At 40.5% G+C, this 25,334-nt stretch overlaps 1 long non-coding RNA gene across 4 annotated transcripts in view; it reads right to left on the bottom strand.

Annotated features, from left to right (window-relative positions):
* Positions 1-685: 685 nt before the first annotated feature.
* LOC104153122 (uncharacterized) overlaps positions 686-25,334 on the bottom strand; it is a 72,983-nt gene continuing 48,334 nt past the window's right edge. For 2 of the 4 annotated variants that reach the window (XR_011140203.1, XR_011140202.1), the window contains exons 5-6: positions 23,789-24,223; positions 686-23,673 (exon numbers count right to left, since the gene is read on the bottom strand). This is a non-coding gene — a long non-coding RNA (uncharacterized lncRNA). The remainder of the gene's footprint in view (positions 23,674-23,788; positions 24,224-25,334) is intronic. The other 2 variants (XR_011140204.1, XR_011140205.1) reach the window with 2 other exon arrangements.

The raw sequence follows: 25,334 nt of genomic DNA, 5'->3' as shown, positions 1-25,334 counted from the left end.
CTGCTGCCTGGGGTTATTCCTGCCTAGGTGCAGGACCCTGCACTTGCCTTTGTTGAACTTCAGGAGGTTCCTCTCCGCCCACCTCTCCAGCCTGTCCGGGTCCCTCTGAAGGGCAGCACAGCCTTCTGGTGTGTCAGCCACTCCTCCCAGTTCTGTATCATCAGCAAACTTGCTGAGGGTGCACTCTGTCCCTTCCTCCAGGTCATTGATGAATATATTGAACAAGACTGGACCCAGGACTGACCCCTGGGGGACACCACTAGCCACAGGCCTCCACCTTGACTCTGCGCCATTCACCACAACCCTCTGAGCTCGGCCATCCAGCCAGTTCTCAAGCCACCTCACCGTCCACTCATCTAGCCCACACTTCCTGAGCTTCCCTAGGAGGATGTGATGGGAGACAGTGTCCAAAGCCTTGCTGAAGTCCAGGTCGACAACATCCACTGCTCTGCCCTCATCTACCCAGCCAGTCATTCCGTCATAGAAGGCTCTCAGGTGGGTCAAGCATGATTTCCCTTGGGTGAATCCATGCTGACTACTCCTGATCACCTTCTTGTCCTCCACATGCTTGGTGATGACCTCTAGGAGGAGCTGTTCCATCACCTTGCCAGGGATGGAGGTGAGGCTGAGAGGCCTGGAGTTTCCTGGCTCCTCCTTCTTGCCCTTTTGGAAGACTGGGGTGACATTGGCTTTCTTCCAGTCCTCAGGCACCTCTCCTGATCTCCAGGACCTTTCTGAGATGATGGAGAGTGGCCTAGCGATAACATCCGCCAGCTCCCTCCGCACTCGTGGGTGCATCCCATCAGGGCCCATGGATTTATGGATGTCAGGTTTGGACAAAAGATCTCTAACCTGATCCTCCTCAACCAAGGGAGAGTCTTCCTTTCTCCAGACTTCCTCTCTTGTCTCCAAGGTCTGGAATTCCTGAGGGCTGGCCTTAGCAGTGAAGACTGAAGCAAAGATGCTTTAGACAATGAGGTTATGCCTATGCTAGTAAATTGGATGGTGCCCAGAGCCATTTCCAAGCACGGAATGCAATTGTCCATTCAGCTCCCCTTCAGAGTGCTCCTGGGCAGACTTTTGGTCCATGCCAGCCAGCACTCCCAAACAATTCCTCTGCATAGTTTGGAGTTCAAATATTCCCAGGATCATCCTCAACAGGGACTTTGCACATAAGTACTCTGTTTTGCAGGCCAAAAGAGTTTATTAGGATAGAAACAGGCTAATCCTGCTAGCTAGCTAGTTTTAATTATTTTTGTAGAGTATTAAAGGTTCCATTGCCTTCAGTAAAACTGTTTATGACACAATATGCTATTGTGATTGAGGCACTGGCATCCTTTACCATTAGAAGACAATAAAGAGAGACCTTCTGAAATACTCTGAGCAAGACACAAGACCACAAACAGCTTTTCAAAGACCTGAAAGAGGCTGAAGTATTCTCTTCATCTTTTTTGTTGCTATAGAAGATTTGCTTATAACATCAGCCCTGAATCTTTCTCTCTCCCCCAGAGCATGGAGTGCTTAATAGGAAGCAGCAGGGAGACAGAGCTAGAAGTGGTGCTGAAGGAAGGATATACCACAAGAAGGTTATGCCAGCCAAGAGCATAAGCTCTGTGGGAGATCCTCTGTTACAAAGGGCGTTTGCAGTAGAGCTCAGCCTTTTTTCTGGTCTGACTAGCAAAGCTAGTAACTATCAATGCCCACTGGTCTTGGTCAAAGGTAGCGTAGCAGCCTGGTGGTTCAAGGATGGTTATGCTATTTTAAAAGTCTCCAGCACCCCAACTAAAGGAGTCTTCACTTTATCTGACAATGCTTCCCTTCGTTCTACCATTTATTTTATTTCTTTCCTGAAGAAGACTAGCTGACACTCAATAGATACTATCTTTTTTCCTCTCGTGATGACACTACCTGCTCTTCCTTTTTGGTATGACTTGTTTCTCCTCGTGAACCATAATCAGCTTTTCTTTCTTTGGCACTGTATTCTCCATTTTTAATTTAGAACTGTGTTTCTTCTAAGCAGTCACACTAATTTTTAAGTAGTTTTGCCACAGTTCCTAGTTATCATTCCAAAGTTGTCAAAGGAAGTGAACATACCTCCACAGGCATAGTAACTACCCTCTTTAAATGACTGCACAAGTAGTCCACATCCAGGGAGTGAACATCCTCTGCTCTGATACTAACAGTTTAAGGTCTGTGGCTTTGAGCCTAAATGATTTGCTGGTACCTGAACCCCACTAACTGGCTGGCTGGACTGTGTATCAGCACCTGGGAAATTTATAGTCTGCTCTGCTTAAACAGTTCTAGACACCTGGCATATTTGTCAGCACTTTTTCCACTGTGCTCCAGAACATACGCTCAGCTGCAGAGCAGCCCTTGAACATTTAGAGAGTTTATAGTGGATCCATTTGAATCTGAATGGTACTAAAATCTGGATATAAGCATAGAGAATGTATTGCCTCTCTATGATATTACTATTTAAAATACCAGGGAAGATAATTCACCTCTGTAGCTGTCTACTTACTGAGTACTCATTGTGAGAAGGAAAACTTATGAGTCCCTGGCTTTTCTGGTCAGAGTAAACTAAAACAACCTTTCTTAGATGACCTATTTTCGCTTTAACTTTTACCTCTTTAAAAGAAACAAAAAGAATATGACAATGAATATTCATATGCACTTCAGCACACAGCTTTTGTGCCTATAGTTACACAGATAACCATATGGAGAGCACAAACAGTGACAGACAAAGATAGCACAAATCTTTGTGAAGGCCTAAATCACCATGCAGCAGATATAACAACTGAATCATATGTGATATTTCTTCTCACCAGTATGCCCAGCTGTTCTGTTTGTCTATCAGTTTGCTTTTTTTCTGGAGACTGTATATAGAATTTAGCCTATATAACAAATAAATTCATACAAATTCCCATTGCTTCCTGTTTACTGCCTTATTTTTATCGTTCTGGTTAAGCTTCTTTAAAACCCCTTGTAAGGATCATCTCTTAGAGACAGACTCATGCACACAACCGGTGCCTTTGGTGGCTAAGTACAAAAAACTTCTAAACATTCCAGTCCCAAAACCAATGACTGCTTCGTTTCCTGGAGTGTGGGTCAAGATTGTAATTTATCAGGCAACGAAAACCAACCTCATCCTGGTTTTTCCTGCTGTCGTGATGCATGCATGCATGAGTGGAGGTTTGTTTTTTGTTTTCTTTGTTTTTTGAAGCTGGCACTTACTAGTCCTGTATTTTTCTGTTGGAAAAGATATTTAAACCCACCAACCACTTTCTCTGTGCTGCTCATTAGTTTATAGACTTCTACATGTAGGTAGCATAGTGTGCTTCAGCCTCAGTCATCTCTTTTCCAGGCTGAAAAAATCTTAGTTTACTTCATTTTTCCTCATGCTGAAGGCACTCCATATCTTTAGTCACCCCTGTTGCCCTTCTCTGAACACTTTGCAGTTCTAATACATGAATTTTTAGAAGACAGGATGAGAATAGCATGCAGCATTCAATGTGTGGGCAAATAACCATATCATACTGTTCCCTCTTTTACTTGAACTTCCGTACCTTCTTACTTCCACTGCATTTCCATCTCCCTAGAACATGGCAGTCAATGTTATTAACTTTGTCAGGCAGCTGGAGATAGAGACCTGATGATATATTTTCCTACTTACTGCGGCTTGGGATTTCAGCCTGCACATAGTTGGTGTTACTCACTGAGGCAGCTAATTTGTTAACTTGGCTTGATGCTAGGTTCTCATTAAACTACGGTATTACTCCGGTGCCAGAACAGATTACTTTATTTTCAGGAATATTCTGTATTATTGCGTACTGTGCTGATCTTTCTTCCAGCAAGACCCTGCTATACCTAGTGTCAATATTGAAGGGCTATACATTACGGTTTTCCATCTTATTTACTAGACTCTTTTCACTCCTTTGGAAGCATGCATACCACTCATTCGGTCCTTGGTAGTCTAACTGACAGTTTTCCATTTCTTATGCGACTATCAATACTCTGATCTACCTTGCACTTGGATATAGGATTCATGCATCTCATCCATAACAGAAGCATTGTCTTGAACCATGAGCTCTTCCACACCTATCAGCCTCCTTTAACACTCTTCAGTTTAAAAATCTCATTCATAGCCTTCTTGTTTTGAGTGCCAGAAGTTTAGTTTCTTTAACATTCATACAAAATCCATATGTCTATATATGCCTCCCATATCACAGAAGCATCTCTCATTCCCATGACCCTGAATCCCTGCTCATCCACGTTCTCTGATAGACATTAAACTCTGCCTTCTGGCTTCTGTTTCCAGCCCTGCACAGGGCTGGAATTTCAGAGAATGTTGCTGCAGACGCCTTGCTCTGTAATTTAAAATACTGAGATTTAGCCTTCCAAACCTCTATCCTGTCCTTCCTTGTGCTGTGGGTACCTATGTGGATTAGGACTCCAGGATCATGCCTAGTGCATTTTAGGAGCCAGTCCAGGCTCCTAGATCTGCCAATTTCTCAGCTCTCCGCAGCCTATTCTTGGTCGCACCCACGTCCCAAAGGCAGAATGGGGGCTCAGCTCTGCCAGCAGCTCTGCCCGTGCAACCACTCTGTGGTTACCCAGATCTTCGTGGCATTTTTGGATTCTCATGAATACCAAAGCTTTACACAAGGCTGCAAAACATTGGTGTCACCGTGAGGCATAGACCCAAAACTGTGCTGTGCCAAGAGGGGAAGGAAGATTAAGAGTGCTCTCCTTTTCCCCTAAGCAGCCTGGAGACTCTGTGAACTCTCCCCACTGCCCACAGAGCCTCCTGTGTTGCTAGCAAGGAGCAGCCAGCGCAGTTAGCCACTTTGCTTTCAAAAATGACTGTGAGACTAAAGTAAAGATATATCTGCATCGTAGCTATATCTGTATCTGTATTCTGTGGCTACACATCACCCAATTTTGACTGTGCTAAAAATGAAAGATTACGTCAGAGCACAGACCCTTGAGCCATGCCAGACACAAGGCACTGTGCCCCAGAAGAGCTCCAGCTCCTGAGCATAGGCAGGCCCAAAATGGCTTGCTTCCTTTTAATTACTTACAGTTATAAATCTGAGAGTTATAAACTCTGCAGGGCTAAACAACATCTTCTCCCATGACTTATTAAAGTTGAATGGCACGCAGTCTTGTTCCTTTGCCATGCTGTTTCACAGAACTCTTGTCTGAGACTGATTGGCAAAAATGCACTTTAAGATGAAAAGCTTTTGGAAAGAGAACAGCACATTCTGAGCACATAACAAGTACTCCAAGGAAAGAAAGGCTCTCTCTTATTTTTAAAGTTAAGCTCATTAGGGATTGGGCTCATGTTTTGTAAGTGATGTTGCAACGGAAACAAAGCTGGCTCGTTAATCGCTGTAGGTGGAACAAGCTCACCTTTTCACATCTCTCTCCTACACGCTCCTCCTCCTGCCCAGCTGTTCTACTCTTCTTCTTACCTAAAGGTAAGAATCCACTGACAAGTCTGCAGGTTGTACAGCTCCTGTTGCTCTGCCCAGGTGTGCTGTGTCTGACTAAGTGACTGATAATCGCAGACTGCCTTTACTCTCTCTCACTGTGACTATGGTGGTCTTCAGCTGAAGCAGGGGAGCAGATGCAACAGCCTTTCGCAGGCTTTTGCAGCTGTGTTCTGTATATCCATGACTGTGCTTATCATAATCTCTGCCTCCACAGCTTTCCAGAGTTACAGCACTATGGTTCACAAAAAGACAAACCACTAACGAAAAGTTCTGATCATATTCTTCCCTCTCTCTACTCTTGCTACTGGTTTTCTTTCTTCACCTGCATCAGAGCAAAAATTCTTGTCTTCTTCTGCAAGACCTTCCAAAACTCTGTCCCTCCCCTTTTTCCTTTTGCATCACAAATCATAATGTTTCAGTCTTTTCCCAGTTCAGATCAATTACTCGCTGTTTCCCAAACTATTTCTTTAAATTTATAGTCCCCATCTCCTTAAAACTTTTTCTTGAGTTTGCAAATTGTATCAAACCCTAGGAAAGAACAAGAAAATCATGATATTTGAAAACAAAAACAACTTGCTTGGAATTTGCACTAAAAGTGCACCTTCTTTACCATCCACAACCAGCAGAGACCAACGCATGTGGGACACAGAAACAAACCATTCTCAATCTCCTTTGGGGAAACAGGTAATAGGGACCATCATGCAAAACAGATTGACACTCCGTGTTCTTCTGCCTTACCCCTTATTTGCTACTTATCCTCAAAACCACATGAGTTTGAGAGCTTATGTGCTCCTGCATGTCTGGGTAGATCCTAACAGGCAATGATGCTCTATGTTCAAGAAGAAAGGATAATCCCAAGAAGAATGGAAGCTGGAGGCTTTTCTCTGGTGGTAGCACTTTCTGTGAACTATTTGGCTGTGCTCTGCTATTTCCATGTGGTATGACAAAGGTAACACTGTTATGGCCTGCAAGATATATGTGTGCATGGCATATTGGGACCTACTCATTTACTTCTGTATTTTCCCACTAAACAGGGGACAGATGTTTTTTCCCCTTTAACTAATTAATAAAAAAGAAATGACAGATTCTTTTCTCTACTTCTCTCATGCAGAGGACTAGCTTTCATTTTGCGTAAATTCAATTCATGTTGGTGATTAAATGCACAAAGTGACTAAAGAGACAATTACTTTTTTATATTCTAGTGTTCAGAACGTAGCTCTTCAAGCTTCCTCCTCCGCTGCACCATTTCACTTTTTACAAGGCTGTAAAAATTAATGACAACAAATCTGGGGTACCTTTAATGAAAATTACTGAGTGAGGAGTCAAAAAATACATTGTCTGTGATGTCATGAGAAAAATAAAATTAAACATTGTGACCCAGGCAGAAAAAAGCAAAAAGCCTTGGCCTGAGCTGATGGTGAAAGCTCCTCTGCTGGAGCTATTTGCCTTTGCCCATATTTCTCTTAGGTATGTATATATGTGTATAGAAATGTCCCTGTGAGAAAAAAGCTCATTTTGGTAATGAAAAAATGGCAGCAAAGTATTCTGTGTTGGATTAAAATATTTTACAGTAGCCAGATCAAAGAAAAAATCTCAGTAACAATTGACAAACTATTTCCCTCAGCTGGGCAGAAGAGAAGGAAAAGGAAAATAAAAAGAGGAAGCGGAAAAGCCACAGAAATAATAAAAGTAGAAGAGAAACAGAAAGCAGCCAAAATAGGGGACAGATTTTATCAGAAGGGGATACCAAGGAGTTGGCTGGCATAACCATGTTAGGAAAAACTCAGTCCTGTGAACTCTTCTTTGCTACCAGGCAGTTACTAGCATCCTACCTAAGAAAAGGAAAGATGCTGTGCACAAGTGCCACACCAATTTATGAGCACTTGACACAAGGCATTAATCATTTTCCCTCAATAAAAGCAGCTTGCCAAGTGTTGTTCTCTGTTCCAGGGGTGAATTCCTTTTGAATTCAATGCCTCTACCTAATAAATAGTGAAAGCTCATCCAGGGTTTCACTTTGAAGGCATTTTGCTGTAGCTTTCCTGTCATAATGCATTCATTGCATTCAAAGCCCTTAGCTCCTTAAACAGCTACATGGGGACACAGAGATGTGTGGGTCACTCCACAGGCCCACGCAGCTCAGCGTCCTGCCTGCAACAGCCTCCATTAATCGTTGCTCTGGGGAAGGAAGGAAACCACCCAGGCAAGAGGATAAAGCTCTTGTAGGGGGAAATGCCTTCCTGATTCCTGTGGTGACCACTGAATGCTCTGAAGCATAAGATTTCATTACCTTGCTCTAGAACATAAAACTTCTAATGCTATTAGAAAGCCTTCAAGTTATTAGGCATTTTCTTGAGCTCCTACCACCATCTCCAGCTTGACGACCCCCTATAGAACAGGCCATGTGCCTGGTATTTCCTTGTACTAACCACCCAGTCATTAATATCACATGAGCCTTGTTCATAACCAAATGTCCATTTCCAAGAGGCCAAGGGCCACCCAGTCTTACCTTCTACCTGGGAAGACAGGGCCATTCTTGGACTCGGGATCAACAGGACAACTTGCTTATGGGAAAGGTCTATTCCTGCGGTTGGGAAAGGTCTATTCCTGCAGTTCCTGGAAGCAGCCTCACACACGCACCAGTCAGGGAACCCAGATCTTCTCTGTACCAAGTACATCCTAAGAGGAAACATGCATCTGCTAGGTGTGTAAATTGGATCAGCAGCCTGATCGGTAACATTTCACCCAGAGGCTTACTCTCTATCTTGTGGTGCACCTGCTGGTTTGCTCAGGGGCCTGAAGAGAAAAAAGTCCTGTGAAGTAATCATGGTTTGGAGAATCTCAGGTTTGGATTATCCTAGGAGGAAAAGAAAGAGAAAAAAAGCAAAACAAAACAAGCTAATTTACTGTTGGGTAAGCCTGTGATCCCTTTTAGTAAAGCTGATAGGCAAATTCTGTATCTAAATGCAAAGACTGTAACTTCATTTGCTTGTTCTGCACTGTAACCACAGTTACGAACAGAGGAACAGATCATTGCAGATTGTCTGGGGAAAAGGTAAATCTTTCTGTAGCTCCATTTTCTGCAGATCATTCAGCTGTGAAGAGTTCTTCCCTTTCCACAGAAGAGAGAGAATGTTCTTTGTTTAAGAGCCATTGATACCCAGAGATTTGCTGGAAGTGAGGAGCATTTACCTAGAGCCTCTGGGTCTGACCTGACCTGACCTTATCTGGCAACATCACCCCTAAAATTCCTGTTGTCCTACACGGAATCAGGATTTCATCCCCTGGCGCTGCACCAGCGCCAAGTTCTGCCATTTCTCTGGAGTAAAATTTGGGACTCTCAGAAAGCTTTGCTCCAGAGTTACCCTTTAGGCATTTTTTCCACAATATACTAAGAGGTTTTACAAGCAGTGTAGTTAACTGGATTTTACCCAGTGGTGCCTGGCCAATGTATATTGTGGCCTGGCAAGCAGCATCCCTTCCTCCACACATGGGTCTGCAGAGCAGAGTCGAAGGACTCACATATGGTGTGCAGAAGTGTGGGGCATTCTTCTCCTACAGGGGTAAGGGGAGATATGTCTTAGATGTGTGTGTATCTAATGTTATCAAAAGATCTATAAATAAAAATAACTACTTCCTTCTTGAATAACTGTGCAGGTGACACAGAAGAGCCAAGAAAAGACAAGCAATGATCTCTGCCATACCATACGGCAACAATCTCCTGTCCTCCGAACCTCATTAAAACTCCTATTCAAGTGAGCTGATTAGAGAACAGATTTAAAGCCTTAGTCTTTCCAGAAAGAATAACCATACCTTTTATTTTTTGAGTTGTGTTGGAAGGTGTCAATATATAAATGTGTATAAAATAATAAATATCTAGAGGAATATATAGCTCAACCTAAATATTTCACTATTTCAGAAAAAGTATAAAGACTGAGATAAAAATGACCTGCACTGCACAGGTAATACATTGGTCAGGTAATGCAAGGAAAAACTTGATATGCTCTGTCTCGAGAAGAGACTGGGATTGGAAATGGGTGAGATTTGTTCCTCTGCCTCGTGTCTTTTCCTGGATGGATTCTTTACTGAAATCAAATCATGATTTGATTTGAGTTTCATGTTTAAATAAACACAAGAACTCAAAATCAAATCAAACTAGAATAGTGAATTTTGCCCAGTTTTAAGGTAATGTCATCTGTTTTTGCAGGATTTCTACTTGAAAACATTTTTCACTCATGACTTCTTAATGGAAAAGATCAACTGAGCTACAAAATTTATACCTGGATTTTTAATCTCCTTTTGTCTTCAAAGTTTAGGAGAATTCGGAACAAGACTTTTTTTTGGCATAGCAAATTTGAATGGCTTCATCTCTTTGTAGCAAAGATACAAGATCTCTTTATAACTCTTTGAATGAATCTGGACTACAAAGTTTACCCTGTAGTATGACACTGCACAAATTTTAACCTGCCTCCAGTCTTTGGAGAGAGCATTCTGAACCCTTCAGGCCTGAACCTATTGTCACTAGCCTCAGGGACAGAGCTATTTCTTTCAAATAGACACAGGATCATATCCCCATTAAAAGCAGTGTGCACCCTGGACAAACAAAGTAAGTTAACAAAACAAGTCACCGCTATTCAATATACAGAGCTATTCACATGCAATAGTTCTTCAGCTGAACTGATTCTTAAGAGGTGCACTTTCTCTTTCTGACAAACTTTCTCTCACAACACCCGATTTAAGCACTTTCAATATTAAACTGAGGTGATCTATTAGAAACGAACTTCTGCAGAGATAAAAAAGAGGAGATGTGGTGAGAGCCAATTCTGAAGTGTCTTATGTGCATACAAGAATCATGTTTTTTCCTTTAATTGGAAAAGACAGTGTAGTATAAATAGCGAAACAAGGGTGGTACTTTAAAGTAAGCATCTTACAAAGGTTCTGTGACTTGAATTCGCTGCTTTACATATAAAGTCAGCCAACTGATTTTTAAAAGCATGTTTATTGAGGATTAACATTCATGTAAAGGATGCATACTTCCTAAGCCTCAGTAACTCTATTTTTAATGATCAACTGGCATGCAATTAGCCAAGAACAATGAACCTTTAAAATTGACATTAGATGTGTATTGGAGACATTTGTTTCAAACTGTCACTGATATTCTTAGTAACTGTCACAAATATTTCTTAGTAAATGGCATCAATGTTTTTACTCAGAAATATAGAAATAATCACGTGCTCTTATTTTTATTGCCTCTCACTGAGGAAACCCTGATTAGGGTAATTAAGTACATCATCTTAGATTAATGCCCTCTGTTTCTTGGAAGCTGAAAATATGTTGCTCCCAACATTTGTATGGGGAGGAATTCATTAAAACCCCAAAGCATTGTCTCCTCTCAGTGCCAGCATTCTAATGACTTCTTAAAGTTAACAACATTAAGTTTTGAGACGAAAAGTATTAATTAAAATAACTCTGTTCCCATATGTTTTCTCACTGTAGCTGCTCAGTAGAAACTTTGCAGATGACACCGATGGGTAGGAAAGAGCTGTCACTGAAACGTAGTCATCTCTGAACAAGAATTTTTGCACTAGCAAAACTGAGCATTAATCTCCTAACATGAGGAACTGAAGAATAACTTCTCCAGTTGAAATATTATATCTGCTGCTAGTAGGTGTTGTCTAGTTTGGGTCAAGCTGTGGGATTTTCTAAGTCAGTTCTGTTCTGATATATTGACACTACAGCCTGCTGGGCTCCCTACCACTTAACTGCCGTTTCTAATGCAGAGGGAATAATTTTCTATAGTAGCAGGGCACTTATATTATATAATTGCAAATTGGTCCTTATGCTGCTTTCCTCAGAGAAGTCTTGTGATCACAGTGCTTGGGGTATGTTTAGCTGTTTGCAAAAGCCCACTATCTTAATTCAAGCTAGAGGTAGTAATTTCCATTTCTATTAGTGTAGGCACAGGATCAGGACTTATATTTATCAGTTTGCTGATTGTACTTGATTGATTTCATAACAAGAACAACTAAAAGAATTATTTAAATGAAATTGACTCTTTCTTAACCTCCTCCATTTATACCTTCTGCCTATGCATGCTACATCTCATATAAGAAATTAAAAAATCAGAAAAGCATCACTGTGGAATTCTTTGAGGCAAAAATACACTTCTGGAGGCATGTCAAGAAGTCAATACAGAGTGCAAATAGTTACTGTATTTGTCTGTGCTATCTAGTGTTTTGGTTTTGTTTTGTTTTGTTTTTTTTAATGAGGCTGCAGGCCTCTGCTTCCTGAGAAACAATGCAAGTCTTGGACTCTGGTTTTTCAGGAGAATTATTATTTCAACTGTTCTTTTGTACTTCCTCTTCTGGAAAACCTAAAAATGCTAGGAGCAGTTTCTCCCAGCAAGACTCCAGGAATCTGTTTCTAACAAAGAAATCATTTTCTGCAGTTTGTAGCACTTGCTGTTATGCTTAAAATGAGCTTCCTCCTGATGAGAAGAAATAAATAAGTAAAAACAAGTCTTTATGCCACCTATCTTAATGAGTCCTTTCAGAATTCTTCAATTTAAATAGCAATGCACTCTCCATCACAACAAATAGCTAGAACTTTGCAATTTATATTTATATAAACTCAGATGATGACAGAAATTCTGTTATTCACATTTAACAAATATAAGACGGAAGCACAGAAATCAAGGAGAATGCGGCCTGCTGCGGCTCTTCAGCTAAGCGCAAGCTAATGCAGGGAGGCTACCACAGAGATTTTAATTTATGTGTCCTAAATTTGTGGCTATCATTCTGACTATCCTCTTGCCTTTTTTCCTCTCCTCAGTAATATCACTAGAATGTAGTATTTTCGATGTCATTACCAAGCATCAAATACAAGTTTGGAGAAGATGTGGGAGTAGCTGCTAGGCTAAAAAGAAAGTCTAAGTTTTAGAAAGAAAACAAGCCCTGTGCTCTCCAGCTGGCATCAACAGTTTGAAAATGAGCTTTGCTTTCCATTCAGAGTGCGGTTAAAATTACTAGTTGTTGTGCAGTTATGCAAATATGCACAGATGAGAATTATCACAAGCTAGGGAATAAAATAACCAAATAATCTACACTGCTGACGCTTGAATATCCTGAAGATTACTTTCTCCAGAAGAAGAACTGAGGAAATATCAGGACTCTTCCACTGCTACTGGCTCTCTCCTCTTTTGTGTGCAAAGAGGAAGCTTCCCCTTGCAGTGCTTTTGGTTGCATGACTGAACTAAAACAGAAACCCTCCTCACGTAAGTGGCATTATGGTTGGCCTTCAGAACTTAAAATATTCTACATAAAAAAATCCATGTTAATTTCGTAACACAAAATTGTTGTGGAGGGGCATGCTGAGATTGGAAATTGTGCTTATAAAGTAGCCTCACATTCCTGTGCATCTCTGGCATGCCATAATCCCTGCCCAGTCTGTTGCCTCCAGCTAAACAATGCATTTTTATAGAAGAGGCACTTAAACATAACTGCAGTTGTGGGTTGTTGTTCTGAAGTGAGCTTGGACATAGGCCGCATCCATTCACAAGGCAAAAGAGAGAAAATCTTCTTTCTTATCTCGTTAAGAGAGAAGCGAAGTCTCTGGGAAGACAAAACCCAGAGTTATCATGGCCAAACACAGAGTACAGAGGCAAGTCTGCAGTAAAATTCTGCACTTGTTTTCAGTAGCTGAATGAAACTATGAGATAAGGCTGAGAAAAGTAATCCTCTGAAACTTATCAGGAACTGGGTGGTTTTTTTTTTTGTCGTACACAGAAGATTGCCAGCACAGTGAGAAGCCGCAAGAACTGAGTGTCCCGGTCTGGACTGAAAATGGCCATTATAAACAACTGGAGGGTGCTGATAGCTTATTGCACTACATGAATTCTCCACAGTATCCTTGCATTGCTCATTTTAAAAGAAGAAAAACATTTCCTGCCTGGATACATAACAGAGGAGGGCAAATGTTCTCGAATGACCTGAGACAAAGGCAGGGGTTTTTTTTGTTTGTTTTGTTTTGTTTTAATGAGACTTGGAGAATAATAATGGCTCAGGATACCAGCAAATAGCCCAGTTGTGCTTTTGCCCTAGTTCTCAGAAGGAAGAAAAACAATATCCCTGGACTCCTGACATTATTTCCCTATATCTGCCTCACATACCACTGAGGAAGGCTGCTAATACTGGGAGGACGGTACCTCTGGAATTTGAGATCAAAAGGCTTTCAAGTCTTAAAATTTCTTCTTACTATTGAGAGAGATAAGAGTTCATCTGATTTATTGTGCACAAGTATAGTCATTTACATAGTTATTGTCATCTATATTCAAGTGAGAATGAAATACCAAAGGACTTCTCAAAACACCAGGAGCACTGAAAAATCTACCTGGAAGGTAAATTAGCATGGTTTGTTTAGTTTGGCAAGACAATGCACAGGGAGCATTTTTCTGTTTTCTACAAATACAATGCAAGATAAAAAGCAGCAAGGAAGAAGATTTGCATTAAAGAGAAGCACTTACTGAAGAAGAGATGGGAACAAAACGGACCACAAACACACTTGGGATGGTTATCAGAACATTGCCGCGGGAGCCGGACAGCAGCACGAATTTGCGGGGGTATGACTGAGCTCTCAGCTTTATGTGTGATCCTAACAGAGAGTCAGGTGAAGCAGAGGGTGCTAGGTCTTTTGTAAGAGGTACTCAAGCCCATTTATTTACATAATACTCAAGCCCCTGTTTGATATTGACACAACACACATCACTGCTGAAACCAGATTTCTTGAAATGATTAAGACTGAAAAAAGAACACTACTCATCCCTTATCCATCCAGTCCACACTACGTTTTAGGGTAAATGAGGATTTTGCTAATTACTGCTAAGGGTAGTTTTAATACATGAATGAATGTCTAAGCAAAGTATCTGATCTATATCAACAGGTACTTTAGTTTTCAGCTTAAATCCAATGTCACTCTTCAGAGATAGATAGAAAAAATCTTAATGCTTACATAACAATGTTCTCCTCCAACTATTTGTAGGTAGGAGATAACCTCTTAAAAAGAGTGTTAAACTGGAAATACTGGCAACCATTTCACTACAAAAGCCACCCAACAGCTCTGTAAGAAGGACGTGGAAGAATGCTGTTTATGACATCAGCTACCACTTTCTTGAAGAGCTTAAAATTTTTTCCATAAAGTGCTTTTATCATCTTACCAATGCTGTAAAAAATAATGTCGCATCCCTAAATAGGGGTTGGATTATGCAGCCAAAAAGGTATTAAAGCACCGTTACCTTAAACAGAACTTACTGGTTCAAGCAAGCACTTTTTGGACGTAGCAAGTGTTGTAGAATCTGACCCTATATTAATAGACTCTTAGTGGTATGCTCTATGTTCATAACTTTATGCTCAATTTAGAATAAACACTATTAATGAGGAATCATTTGCAGAACAGAAACACTGTGCAGAAGTGTTTATTCTGTGTCAGTGTCCCATTAACAGAACTCTTCCAGCTTGGTACTGTAGACATTTTACCTTTCAAGTTTACCACTTAAGGGGAAGAGACATTAGAAAGAATTACAGATTCCCTCCTGTTATTTGTTTTTTTTCCAAAAGGAAAATGTGTTTTGATACAGAACCCAACCCAGCCAAAAAGACTTGCTTGCTAAAGGTCACAGGTCAAAGTAAAAATAATCCATTAAGGGAGCAGGAGGGACAGGGCTGGGGCTAAGAAGAATAGATGTAGGGCCAGACTAAAGCACAGGACACATGCAGAGCGTATGGATCAAATTAGACATTGGATCCAAGAGCAAAGTTAAGTTCTTGAAGGAAATGTATTGCAACATTTAATTTTTAGGCCTGTGTCCAAAAACTTAGATCTCCAGATTGCTTTTTACCACACCAGAACACCCAAGATTCCAATACTAAACCACCTGCACTCCAGCACTTGCAGCTGCCTAGAGCTGGTCAAATGGGCAGACTGAACCTCAGTACCTGCTTTCCTCCAGTTGCTGATCATTGCTCAAAGAGTGAATGCACTTTACACAAACATTGGGTAAAACACAGAAACGGTCCTGCAACCTGCTAGCCAGTCGTCTCATGCTCCCTCTCTCTGTCTTCCTGGCCCAGTGAGTGTTGAGTTCCTCTTTGTATAATGTTCCCTCTTTAGCAGAAGATGTGGAAAACAAGCTTTCCAAACACCAGATGATTAGGGAGTTTTTCAAGGGCATCTGAACTCAGACGTTCAACAGGCTGGGTGACTGTACTATCAGATTAACTAATTTCTTGATGACTAAGTAAGGCAGAATGAATCCCACTCTAAGTGCCCAGCAAAGTATAAGATGTTGCTAAAAATGAGATACTACATCCATCATTCAGAACTAGCTGGAGTCCAGTCCTGAAGTTCAGAGATGCCTGACTTGAAAGGCTTTTAATTAGCTCCTTGTTTATTTGTTTATTTTTATAAACAGTGATCCCTACTCAAGGGTCCACAAAAGCAACAGCACAGCACTTTGAGCCCGTTCACGCCCCTTCACCACAGGAACAGAACAATATTTTGTTCTTTTTATAATGCGCTTTTTATATCATGTCTTTTCTCATCTGGGGCCCAGTAACAGGGAAACTGTTTCAGATAGAGCAGTACATATCCACTCAGAGTAACTTGCATGTCCTCAGAAGGAGCAAAAGCAAGCAAGCAACAACAAGAGTGGCCAGGCTCTGCCTGCCTGCCTACCACATTGGACTTCTCCCACTGAGCAACGCATTTTGGTCAACCAGAAAACAGCTGGTTTCAGTTGTGAAAACAGGTTAACTATCTCTCACTTTTCCCAACAAAATAATTTTTGAGTTTTTTCATATATAATATATCTTTGTCCTTCAGGAGACTCTTCTTCCTATTATCATGAATTTAAAAAAATCTCCTGTTCTAGCCAGTCATCCCATCTCAAAGTAGGGCACTTCTGAGACTTGGACAGCGTTACATTCCACTGTTTCCTTGGTGATACCCGGATTTCTTTGGAACTGCTGTGTGCATGCTAAAGCATACTGCTACCAGAAAAAACGATAATATCCTGGTCAAACTGCAGCTAGGGAGATTAAAAAATCCTGTGAAGAGTCAAAACCTAACGCTCCTAGCCATAACCTAACACAGGCTCGTACTGCCCCAGATACACAACCATGTTTCTACCAAGATCCAACTCTGTACAGGCCTACTCGATGCCTTTCCATGGCCTACCCTTACACTGCATTACATAAGCACAAACAGACAAAAGCTTTAGAACTAGTTGGGGTTGGAGAGAAAGAAAGGCAGCAAAGAATTCCCACAGAAAATCTGGAAACAAATTAGCCAAAAATATTAAAATATTAAACTATTTTAACCTGCAACGGAAACAGAAATGTTACCATAATACCTTAAGCAAATTATAGTGGGTGGGCATCATGCTCCTATTTCCCTCTGTAGGCTTAGCTGTCTGGTTAAACCACATCTTTCAGGTAACATCACAGCCTCCTTACTTGGAAAGGAGATTTGGTGAATTACTGGAGCCAGAGGGTAACACGGGAGCGTGCCCTCGAGTGAGAAAATTTGAACACAAAGGTTCAGCTATGCTTTTATGCTCAAAACTAATGTATTTGATTCTTGGCATTCTGCCTTTCCATAGCTAACATAGCTATCTAGATAGAAAGATAAAAAGATTGACAGATAGATCAATGGAGAGATAGATAGATTTCTACCAAAGGCAGACATTTTCTCACATATTGCTGTTTTTGAAAAGACAGTTTGCAGATACCTCTACAAACACTAATTATCATAGGATAAGCAAAATTTGAAATCTGCAGCCATCATAATGAATCAGACCGTACAGAAGCATGCACTACCTACACCTCTTTGGTTCTGGCCACATCTGGCTATTGGTGTTGAAATCAGAAATTGTGCTGAAGCCTGAAACACGGTCCCATGGCGGCAGGAGGAAGCTGAATGCTGTTTGCCATAAGAGTAGCAGACTTACTGGTGTTCATAGTTCTCAAGGTGATGTCTTGCCATGGAAATGATTCTCTGGCCACTGACCAATAATAAAACAAATGTTGCACCACACACCATTCTTCCTGGCGAACTAAACTGATAATGGGGTCTTCTTGCAACCTTTTCACAGGATATGCTAGTTTGAACTCCATACTACATAATTATGTTTGTACAGCTTTCAGTCCAGAACTGGCTGGCCAGCATGGAGGACAAAAACAGTTATTCAAGTCTATCTGCACCCATCCAATGCACCATACAATTCACCACAACTTTCCTGGATGTTTTATGCGGACAACACCTGAAGTAATGTAGGATTAACTATGTGGGAAGAAGAGGGAAATTAATGTAACAGTTAATACTCTAGGCCAGTAGGAAGTAGACCCTCCTGTCTTGTGTCTTTAATTCCTTTTTTGAAAATGTAATTTTTGTCTGAGAAATATGACTGCAACTAGCCACCTGCCAAGTGCTGACTCACGTCTGTGTACAAGATGCTCCTAGCTCTGTGTGCATATATTTGTATCTATTTGCAGAACATATCACAGCACCTGCTTTCTTTACATACAGAAAGGAGAAAGAACCCCTGACATAACTAAAGGGAGAAGTTCTGTATTTTCTGTCTTTCCTACTCTCTTTATGCACATCTTTCCACTCCTGAGGCCTTTTAACGGAATTGCTCAGTGTAGCTCAGAAGCGTTTCCACAGACTCCCAGATGCAATTAGTCCATAAGGCAAATCTTCAGTCTTTGCTTTTGATAGGATGCCGATTAACCAATCTGCTATGAATATATGGTGACTTGATAACAAGCTGTCTAAAATGTCTTAGTTCTCATTGAATTACCAGGTTAGAGCACTTCTCCAGTGATGTGAGGGTGCAAGTATCCATGGTATCAATTTTACATTGATATTGTCTTCCACTACAATCAGTGGGCATTTCTGAAATTAATCTGGGCTGTTTCATCTACGTGTGTGTGTGTGTGTGTGTGGGTGGGTGGGTGGGTGGGTGGGTGTGGGTGGGTGTGTGTATTTATAGAGAAAAAGAGAGAGAAAGATGGAGAGAAAGAGAAAGCTGCCTGCTTACACTTAGGAAGGTTCCTGAAAAAACTTGATGGTTAATAAACACTAAATATCATTCATAAATGATCACTTAGACAGTCCTTGTCCTTCAAATGTGATTCAATCTATAGTCAGGGCCCTGAGAGCACCGGACGGATGTCCTCGGGGGAAGAAGAGGCTTACCAGGGTCATAGCCTGGTTACACACCGGCTGGGGCAATCAGTGCCCTCAGAGCTGTAACATCTACAATTAGATAAGAGTCAAGCAACCAGTCTTAAAGAGTAAACCATTCTTTCAGTGTTAAATCATTATTTCAGTAACTTATTCAGACGAGGGAAGAAATTCCTGCTGGAGCTTGAAGTGTATTTCCCATTAGTCTGTTGCCTGCCTACCTGTTGGTTTTCCTTGCAGTATAGCACTCTAAAGGAAACCTCAAGTTACACTATTAGGACCGGTAGCAGTTTCATCTGGTGAGCTGTAAAAGACCCTAGAATTTTCAGTTAGGATAGATTTTTCAGTTATTTTAGAAACAGCTGAAAATAGCACCTTGCATGTTGTAAGCTGCCTTCTGAGATTAATTTAGAATTCACCTTATCTTCAGAACTGTGTTTCAACTGTATTTCACCAGTAAAAGAACATGTTATATCTGGGTCTCCCAGTATTTTCTTTAGTTTTCATTCTATAGAAACAAGATAGTTGAATGAAAAAAAAATCCACCTTGGGCTCCTTTATATAGCATTCCGCCACATAATAAAATTATTCTAGAAGAAAGAACTTATGCTGATTATATCCAAAAAAGATATAGCACAAACTATTTTATGAGCTCAGTTAAAAGCTATCTGTTTCTGTCATGGTAGATTCCACCTGCAAATATGACCAACCTAATTAGGTGGTCATAAACAAAAATGTATGATGTTTATTAACAATTTGTTAACATTCTTCAATATTTCACCTTCAGAAGCACAGATGCAACAGGTCAGATTCCCATAGTTCCCATAGTTAGTACATTAGTTCTGGTAGGTGAACAGAAGCACTATCTCTTAATTGGTTATCTAGTCTTCCTTTTATCCACATTTCTGTGAAGAGGAATGCTCAAAGTTGCACTGGACAAAGTGAAAAACAATATCTCAGTTGCTTGCCACAGCACTGGGTATTAAGACACTATGGGACCCAGGTCTCCCTGCAGTGCATTGATACAAATCTGGCTGTTCATCAGAAATGTGATGCATCGATATCATTGTACTTGTGTTGAAAAAGAAATTATGTGGGTATATGTCAGACACTCTCTAAATCCTCCAACAAATCCAGCCCTTGGGCTTGAAGATCCCTGAAGGGCAACTTAATCCAGACGATTCAGGTCAATGGGTGAACAAAAGTACTGTTAAAAAAAAATCCTCCTGGCAAATTCTCAGACAGACAGGTCCCATAGGTTTGATGTTAACATGTCACAGACAAAAATAGAAACTGGAACTAGGGTCCAGTGTCTGGGAATGTATTTCGCTAGCACCTAGAGCGTCAGTACCCCATAGTTAGTAATCTGTGATGACTAGAAAGTGGCCCGAGGGCCCAAGGGAGATTGTTTCAATACGCAGTGTAGTAGAAGAGATGGGGTGGATTCTGGTAAGTAGGTTTGCTCATAAGAAAAGGCAAATATGCTAGGTCAGAACAAGGACCCACCTCCCTGGCATCCTCTCGTTAACTATGGCCAGTAGCAGATGCCTGAGGAGAAGTATAAGGACGAGGCAAGCACACAGCAATATGTACACGTGGAAGAAACAGTTGCAAATTCCTAGCTAGATATAGATGCGGCGTAGCCTGACTTTCTCAGTGAGTATTTGTTTTTGATATTTGGACTTTTCAAATGATTCAAAGGATTGAACACTGAAAGCACAGAAGAATGGAAAATTCAGGGAAAACAAAGTCTGATGCCTCTTGAAGGGCAACATGAGCTTCTGGCTGTTATTTTATCCACTCACGCCATTTGGCAGGAGGCAGTCATATAACAGCTCCACAGCACACACAACAGCTTCACAGCACCCCTACATTGCTTTCACAGTGGTGTGTTTCTCCTGAGCACAGAGAGTATTCCTTGTTTCTTTCTGTCACAGTTATCTTCAGTCCTAGCTATTTCATTAGCAGAGATACAGAAAAAATCAAAGTCTTTCCTGCTACATAACAAAACATACCTCCATCACGTAAAGAACAGATGAATGCTATTTGCTTCCATAAAGCAAACAATGCTTTGTTTAAACTATTGTCTCCAAAAGTAGCGTATGGTAGAGGCAAGCAAGCAAAGAGAGTAAAATCTGAAATTCTTCCACTAAAAGAAAATGTCACAGGTGGAATGCTCCAATGAGCATCTACTGGGAATCACTGTGAAACTGAAAAAAATAGTTCCAAGATAAAGCTCATCAACTGAGATAATTATATCTGCAACTATATATTGCTATAATGACAGCTACAGTTTTGTCTGTTTGCATTTTTTTCCTGGATTCCTGAACTTAACCTACATGACCTAGAGGACATCCATAAAAGTCTTATTACCTGCTGGGACTTCTTCCATTTACCATAAAAGTCTTACAGTGCCATTGATCAGCAATCAGATTATTCCCCACCAGCTGCCCAGGCTTCAGGAGCAGCCCCAAAGGCCACATGGCTGAAACTGCTGCTGTGTGTCTTGAAGATAAAAAAAGAACACCCCATCTGACTCACTGGGTTCATATTCTGTCAGTTCTGCCAACACTGTGTTCAGTGTCTGGGAAGCTGATATAGTAAATTTCTGCCCATATTGGTAATGGCAATGATTCACTGAAACATTTTGAACTATGTTAGGATCATGTAACAGGGTTAGGATTTCTCTACCTGGCAAAAGAAACAGGGATTTAAACTACTATAAATTATCTCTGAAATCTTTCTTTTGATTTGGCTTTCTTTTCCAAATTTAGCTGGATTTCTATTCTCAACCATCTTTCTTTGTTTTTCTTTCTCTCTTTCTTTCTTTCCCTCCTTTTTCCTTTCCTTGTTATGCTCTCTCTTTGTTTTATTCCTCATTCTCTCTCCAAAAAGGGGGAAAAAATGCTATGAGTAATTGTTATGACTCACTGCTAAAGTACATGTGTATCTTTATTGTGTTTTCAAACCTTTACTTTCCTTTGTCCCAAGTGAAAGACATGTCTCAAAAGCCAATTTTAGAAGGAAAAAAGGAGATGCAAGAAACATATTTATTAGACTAGATGCTGTGCCTTTCGTGTTCAACTTGTTGAGACTGATCACTTCTGAGAGCTTGTAGTTCCATTTGTGTCAACGCAACTCTGGAGAAAGTTTGGACCCTACAGTTTGTTTTCTATGGGACATATTTATTCTCCTTCCTGAAAATTCATACTACTTTGCTAATAACTTATTTAACATATCAGAAAAATAACTGACATACATTCATGGGAAACTTGGAGGAAAACTGGAAAAGGAAATCTGTTATCATCTCTTTCGTAAAGCCATAACTTCAATTCCTGGTTTAGCACCTAGGGCCTAAGATACTCCACTGAAAAAGGGCTAACAACCCCTTTTTTAGGGGTTTAGGCATTTTCTGTAATGATTTTGTAGTCTCATCTCAGTCCATTGTCTCAGCAAAGTGTAACAAGAAGGCGTGAAGGACTGTTCAGAGAGAACATGCTGTGCAACTCAGGGATTCAAGAAGCAGCTGGGGCGTTCAGCAAGCTCATTGTACAGAAGCAGCTAAACGTGTAAGTTGTCTTTATGTGTATGACCTACTGACAATTTAAGGAGATGCCACGGTAATTAGTTTGAACGTTGCACAATGTGCAATATGCATGATACAAATATAAAAGGCAAAATATAAAACTAAATGACTCTGTGGGTTAGTTTGAGGTCATCCACCAAATTCTCAATAGCTCACTGCTCTGCTTCATTTTCTGTTTGCAAAAGTATGCATCCCTGATTGGCTAGTGCCTTTCCTTTCTCTTCACATCAAAGTTAGTGTTTACGGCCAACTAATATATGTTATTACAGTCATGCAATTATTTGCAGTTTATAAATTGTTAGTTGAATATAACAAATATTCTAAAAGTAAACATCTAGTAATAATTAGTAATTGCAGCAACTCTACAGAAAATGTGTGAGCACAGACCTGCTTACCCCTCAGGATGTCAAGCAGTCATTATGGCAAAACTTATCGAAGCAGAGAGCTTGAGAGTATCAGGAACATGAAGCAGAAGGAGCCACGGCAGAAAGAACATAACTAATTCTAGATAAAGTGCATATGTAGTACCAAAGTGCATACCACCATTTACATCTGATCTATTTTGCAGATTTTTAAAAGTTGCTGGTATTTTAGACCAGCAGAAGTAATCTCTACCCTACTTGCTTTCCTTTTGCCCTTCCAAGTATGAGATAATAGTTGCATGTTCCATCTTTTCTTTCTCTTGCCACCTGTTGTCAGAAGTTTTCTCTATTCAAAACTCCACCACACATATTTTGTCTGTGGTATCAACATAATAAAATATCCCTATACAAAATTGAATTGATTTTCCTCCCATTTGTCACTCGGTCCATTTTCCTCTTCCAAGTTGCCTCTGATGTTCTCAGTACTATTCAGTCTCTTAATTTTTCCCATTAATCAGAGTTCTGTGCTGTTCTCCTCACATCTAGACCTGCTCCCATGACTTCCTTAATGCTTTGTATGTTGGTTCACGTTGTCACCATGCCCCCATCAGAGGTGAAAAAACAGAGATGTAGAGATGGAAGAAGTTTTGCCATTGCCTATCTCCAGACACAGGACTTGCCATGAGAAAGTAGATACCTTCTATTGTTTGCAATAGCAATTCTGAAGCATGCAGAGGTCGAGGAACTGGTCATCAGTGCAGCCTATCTAGGATTCATTAAGTGCCACAGTCTTTATTGACAGTTCTGTCTTTTCATCAGTACTTCTTAAAATGAGCACTACAATTGGCTGGGCTGAGAGAAAATAATTGCTTCATCTGGTGCAAATCAGCACAGGCTGAATTCTACTAACGCAGGTGAGGCTGGAGATACGGACATCTTGCTAGGATGTGTTTTCTTCAAGTGAAAATCCCAAAATATATGTTATAAAGGCCTGGTAATATTTTCGGTAAAATTAGACACAAACTACTGGAATAAAGTATGCAACATGGTTCATTCAAAGTAGCATAATATCAACAGACAAGACCAATGTCGTAGCAGCAACTTACCATCTTGGACGGAACTTGGTACATAGCTTTCTTCAGATATTGAAACAGGACAGGGCTTAGATCCTGGGTCTGCTCAGAAACACTACAATGAAAAAAAATGTTAAGAGAAAGTAGCTGGCTACCACTAACGTGTTTTCTGTTTGTTTCGAGCTGGAAGAAAAAAACATTACTAGAAGCAGTAATCGGTGAGACTTCATTAATTATAGTGAAAGGAAAAAATTCAGGCGCAGGTTAGGTAGATGTTACTCTGTTTCCCGCTAGCTGTAAAAAAAGATATACTTTTGTGATTTTTTTTGCAAAAAGTACCCTGTGGCTTCCGGGAGGAACTGGCTTCGGGGAAACCTCCTCTCCTTGGCACATCTGTGGCATATGCTCCATGCTTTTTTCCCACGTGTGTTGTTTTCACTTTTGGCCATGTAATCAAACCTTGAAAAACTAAAAAAAAAACAAAAAAAACCTTAAAGATCTGCAAAGAACATGCAGTACCAAATAACATTTGAGGCTGATGTGGTAGAAGAACAAAATGAATCAACAATTTGTTAATTATAGCTTTGACACCAATGAGGAAACATACTGTAAAACATTTCACATCCTCAAATATTCACTGTTGCCCTCTCTTTGCATGCAACAAAATTCTTGAGCTCTCATAGGCATCCACTCGTTGCAGATCAACAGCCTCAAATACCAGCACAGAATGACATTGACCAGTTCCTTTTTAAGTATCTTTAACAGGAAGTGTGAGTGTTTGCAGATTAACTAAAGGCTAATTATTGAACTTCCTCAGTGAAGGAGCAAGCTGTCTGGTCACATTTGCACATTTTTTTTTTTTTGTGGGGGAGGGGATGAGGGAAGATTAAAAACATTTGATTTGGCCTGAAGTAAAAGTGTATACTTCACACATATTTCTAACCAAGCCCCCAAAACCGTCTCTGGCTTTGAATGTGTTGAACAGGAAACCATTTAGTGTTGGAATGCTTGCTTTGCCAGTCCAAGAAACACATATTCTTATTTCTTCTGGGCTATCTAAAAAGGTTCAGGGTGAAAAAGTTTAATTTATATGTAGAACCTTGTTTCCTGTTTTGTTTTTTCTCCTTGTGTGCCAAATCTGTTTTTTAAACTCTCTGATAGGAAACACATTTCCCTTTTTCTCCCTTTCATCTCACTTTATTTATCCAGCTGTGTATTTCACCTCAATTTATAGTGCATGCTCTTACCTGGCTTAAAGTCCAAAGACACAGCGAGAGACGGGGGAAGGGTGGATGTTGTGATTGCACGGTTTACTGAGGAAAAGGAAGAATTAGATGGGTGGAGGTGAAGCTGCCTTTATATTAATATAAGGAAGTGGTGGATGGAGACTTTTTCTTCAGGATGTTCCACACTGTATGTTCAAGCAAGGTGAGGACAAGGGCATGAGGAAAGCAGTGGCAGCACAGATCATCCCCTGATCACTGAATGAACCTATGTATGTTTGAACTCTATTTACTGTCTCCAGGGTAGATACTGAGCTCAGGAATTTTGCTGAGTTTGGAAATCCTGCTTGTAGAAA

The sequence above is a fragment of the Struthio camelus genome, chromosome 3 (assembly GCF_040807025.1).
Source record: "Struthio camelus isolate bStrCam1 chromosome 3, bStrCam1.hap1, whole genome shotgun sequence".
NCBI lineage: Eukaryota > Metazoa > Chordata > Aves > Struthioniformes > Struthionidae > Struthio > Struthio camelus.
Note: the sequence above shows the minus strand (reverse complement) of the source record. Positions and strands in the feature narration are given on the sequence as shown.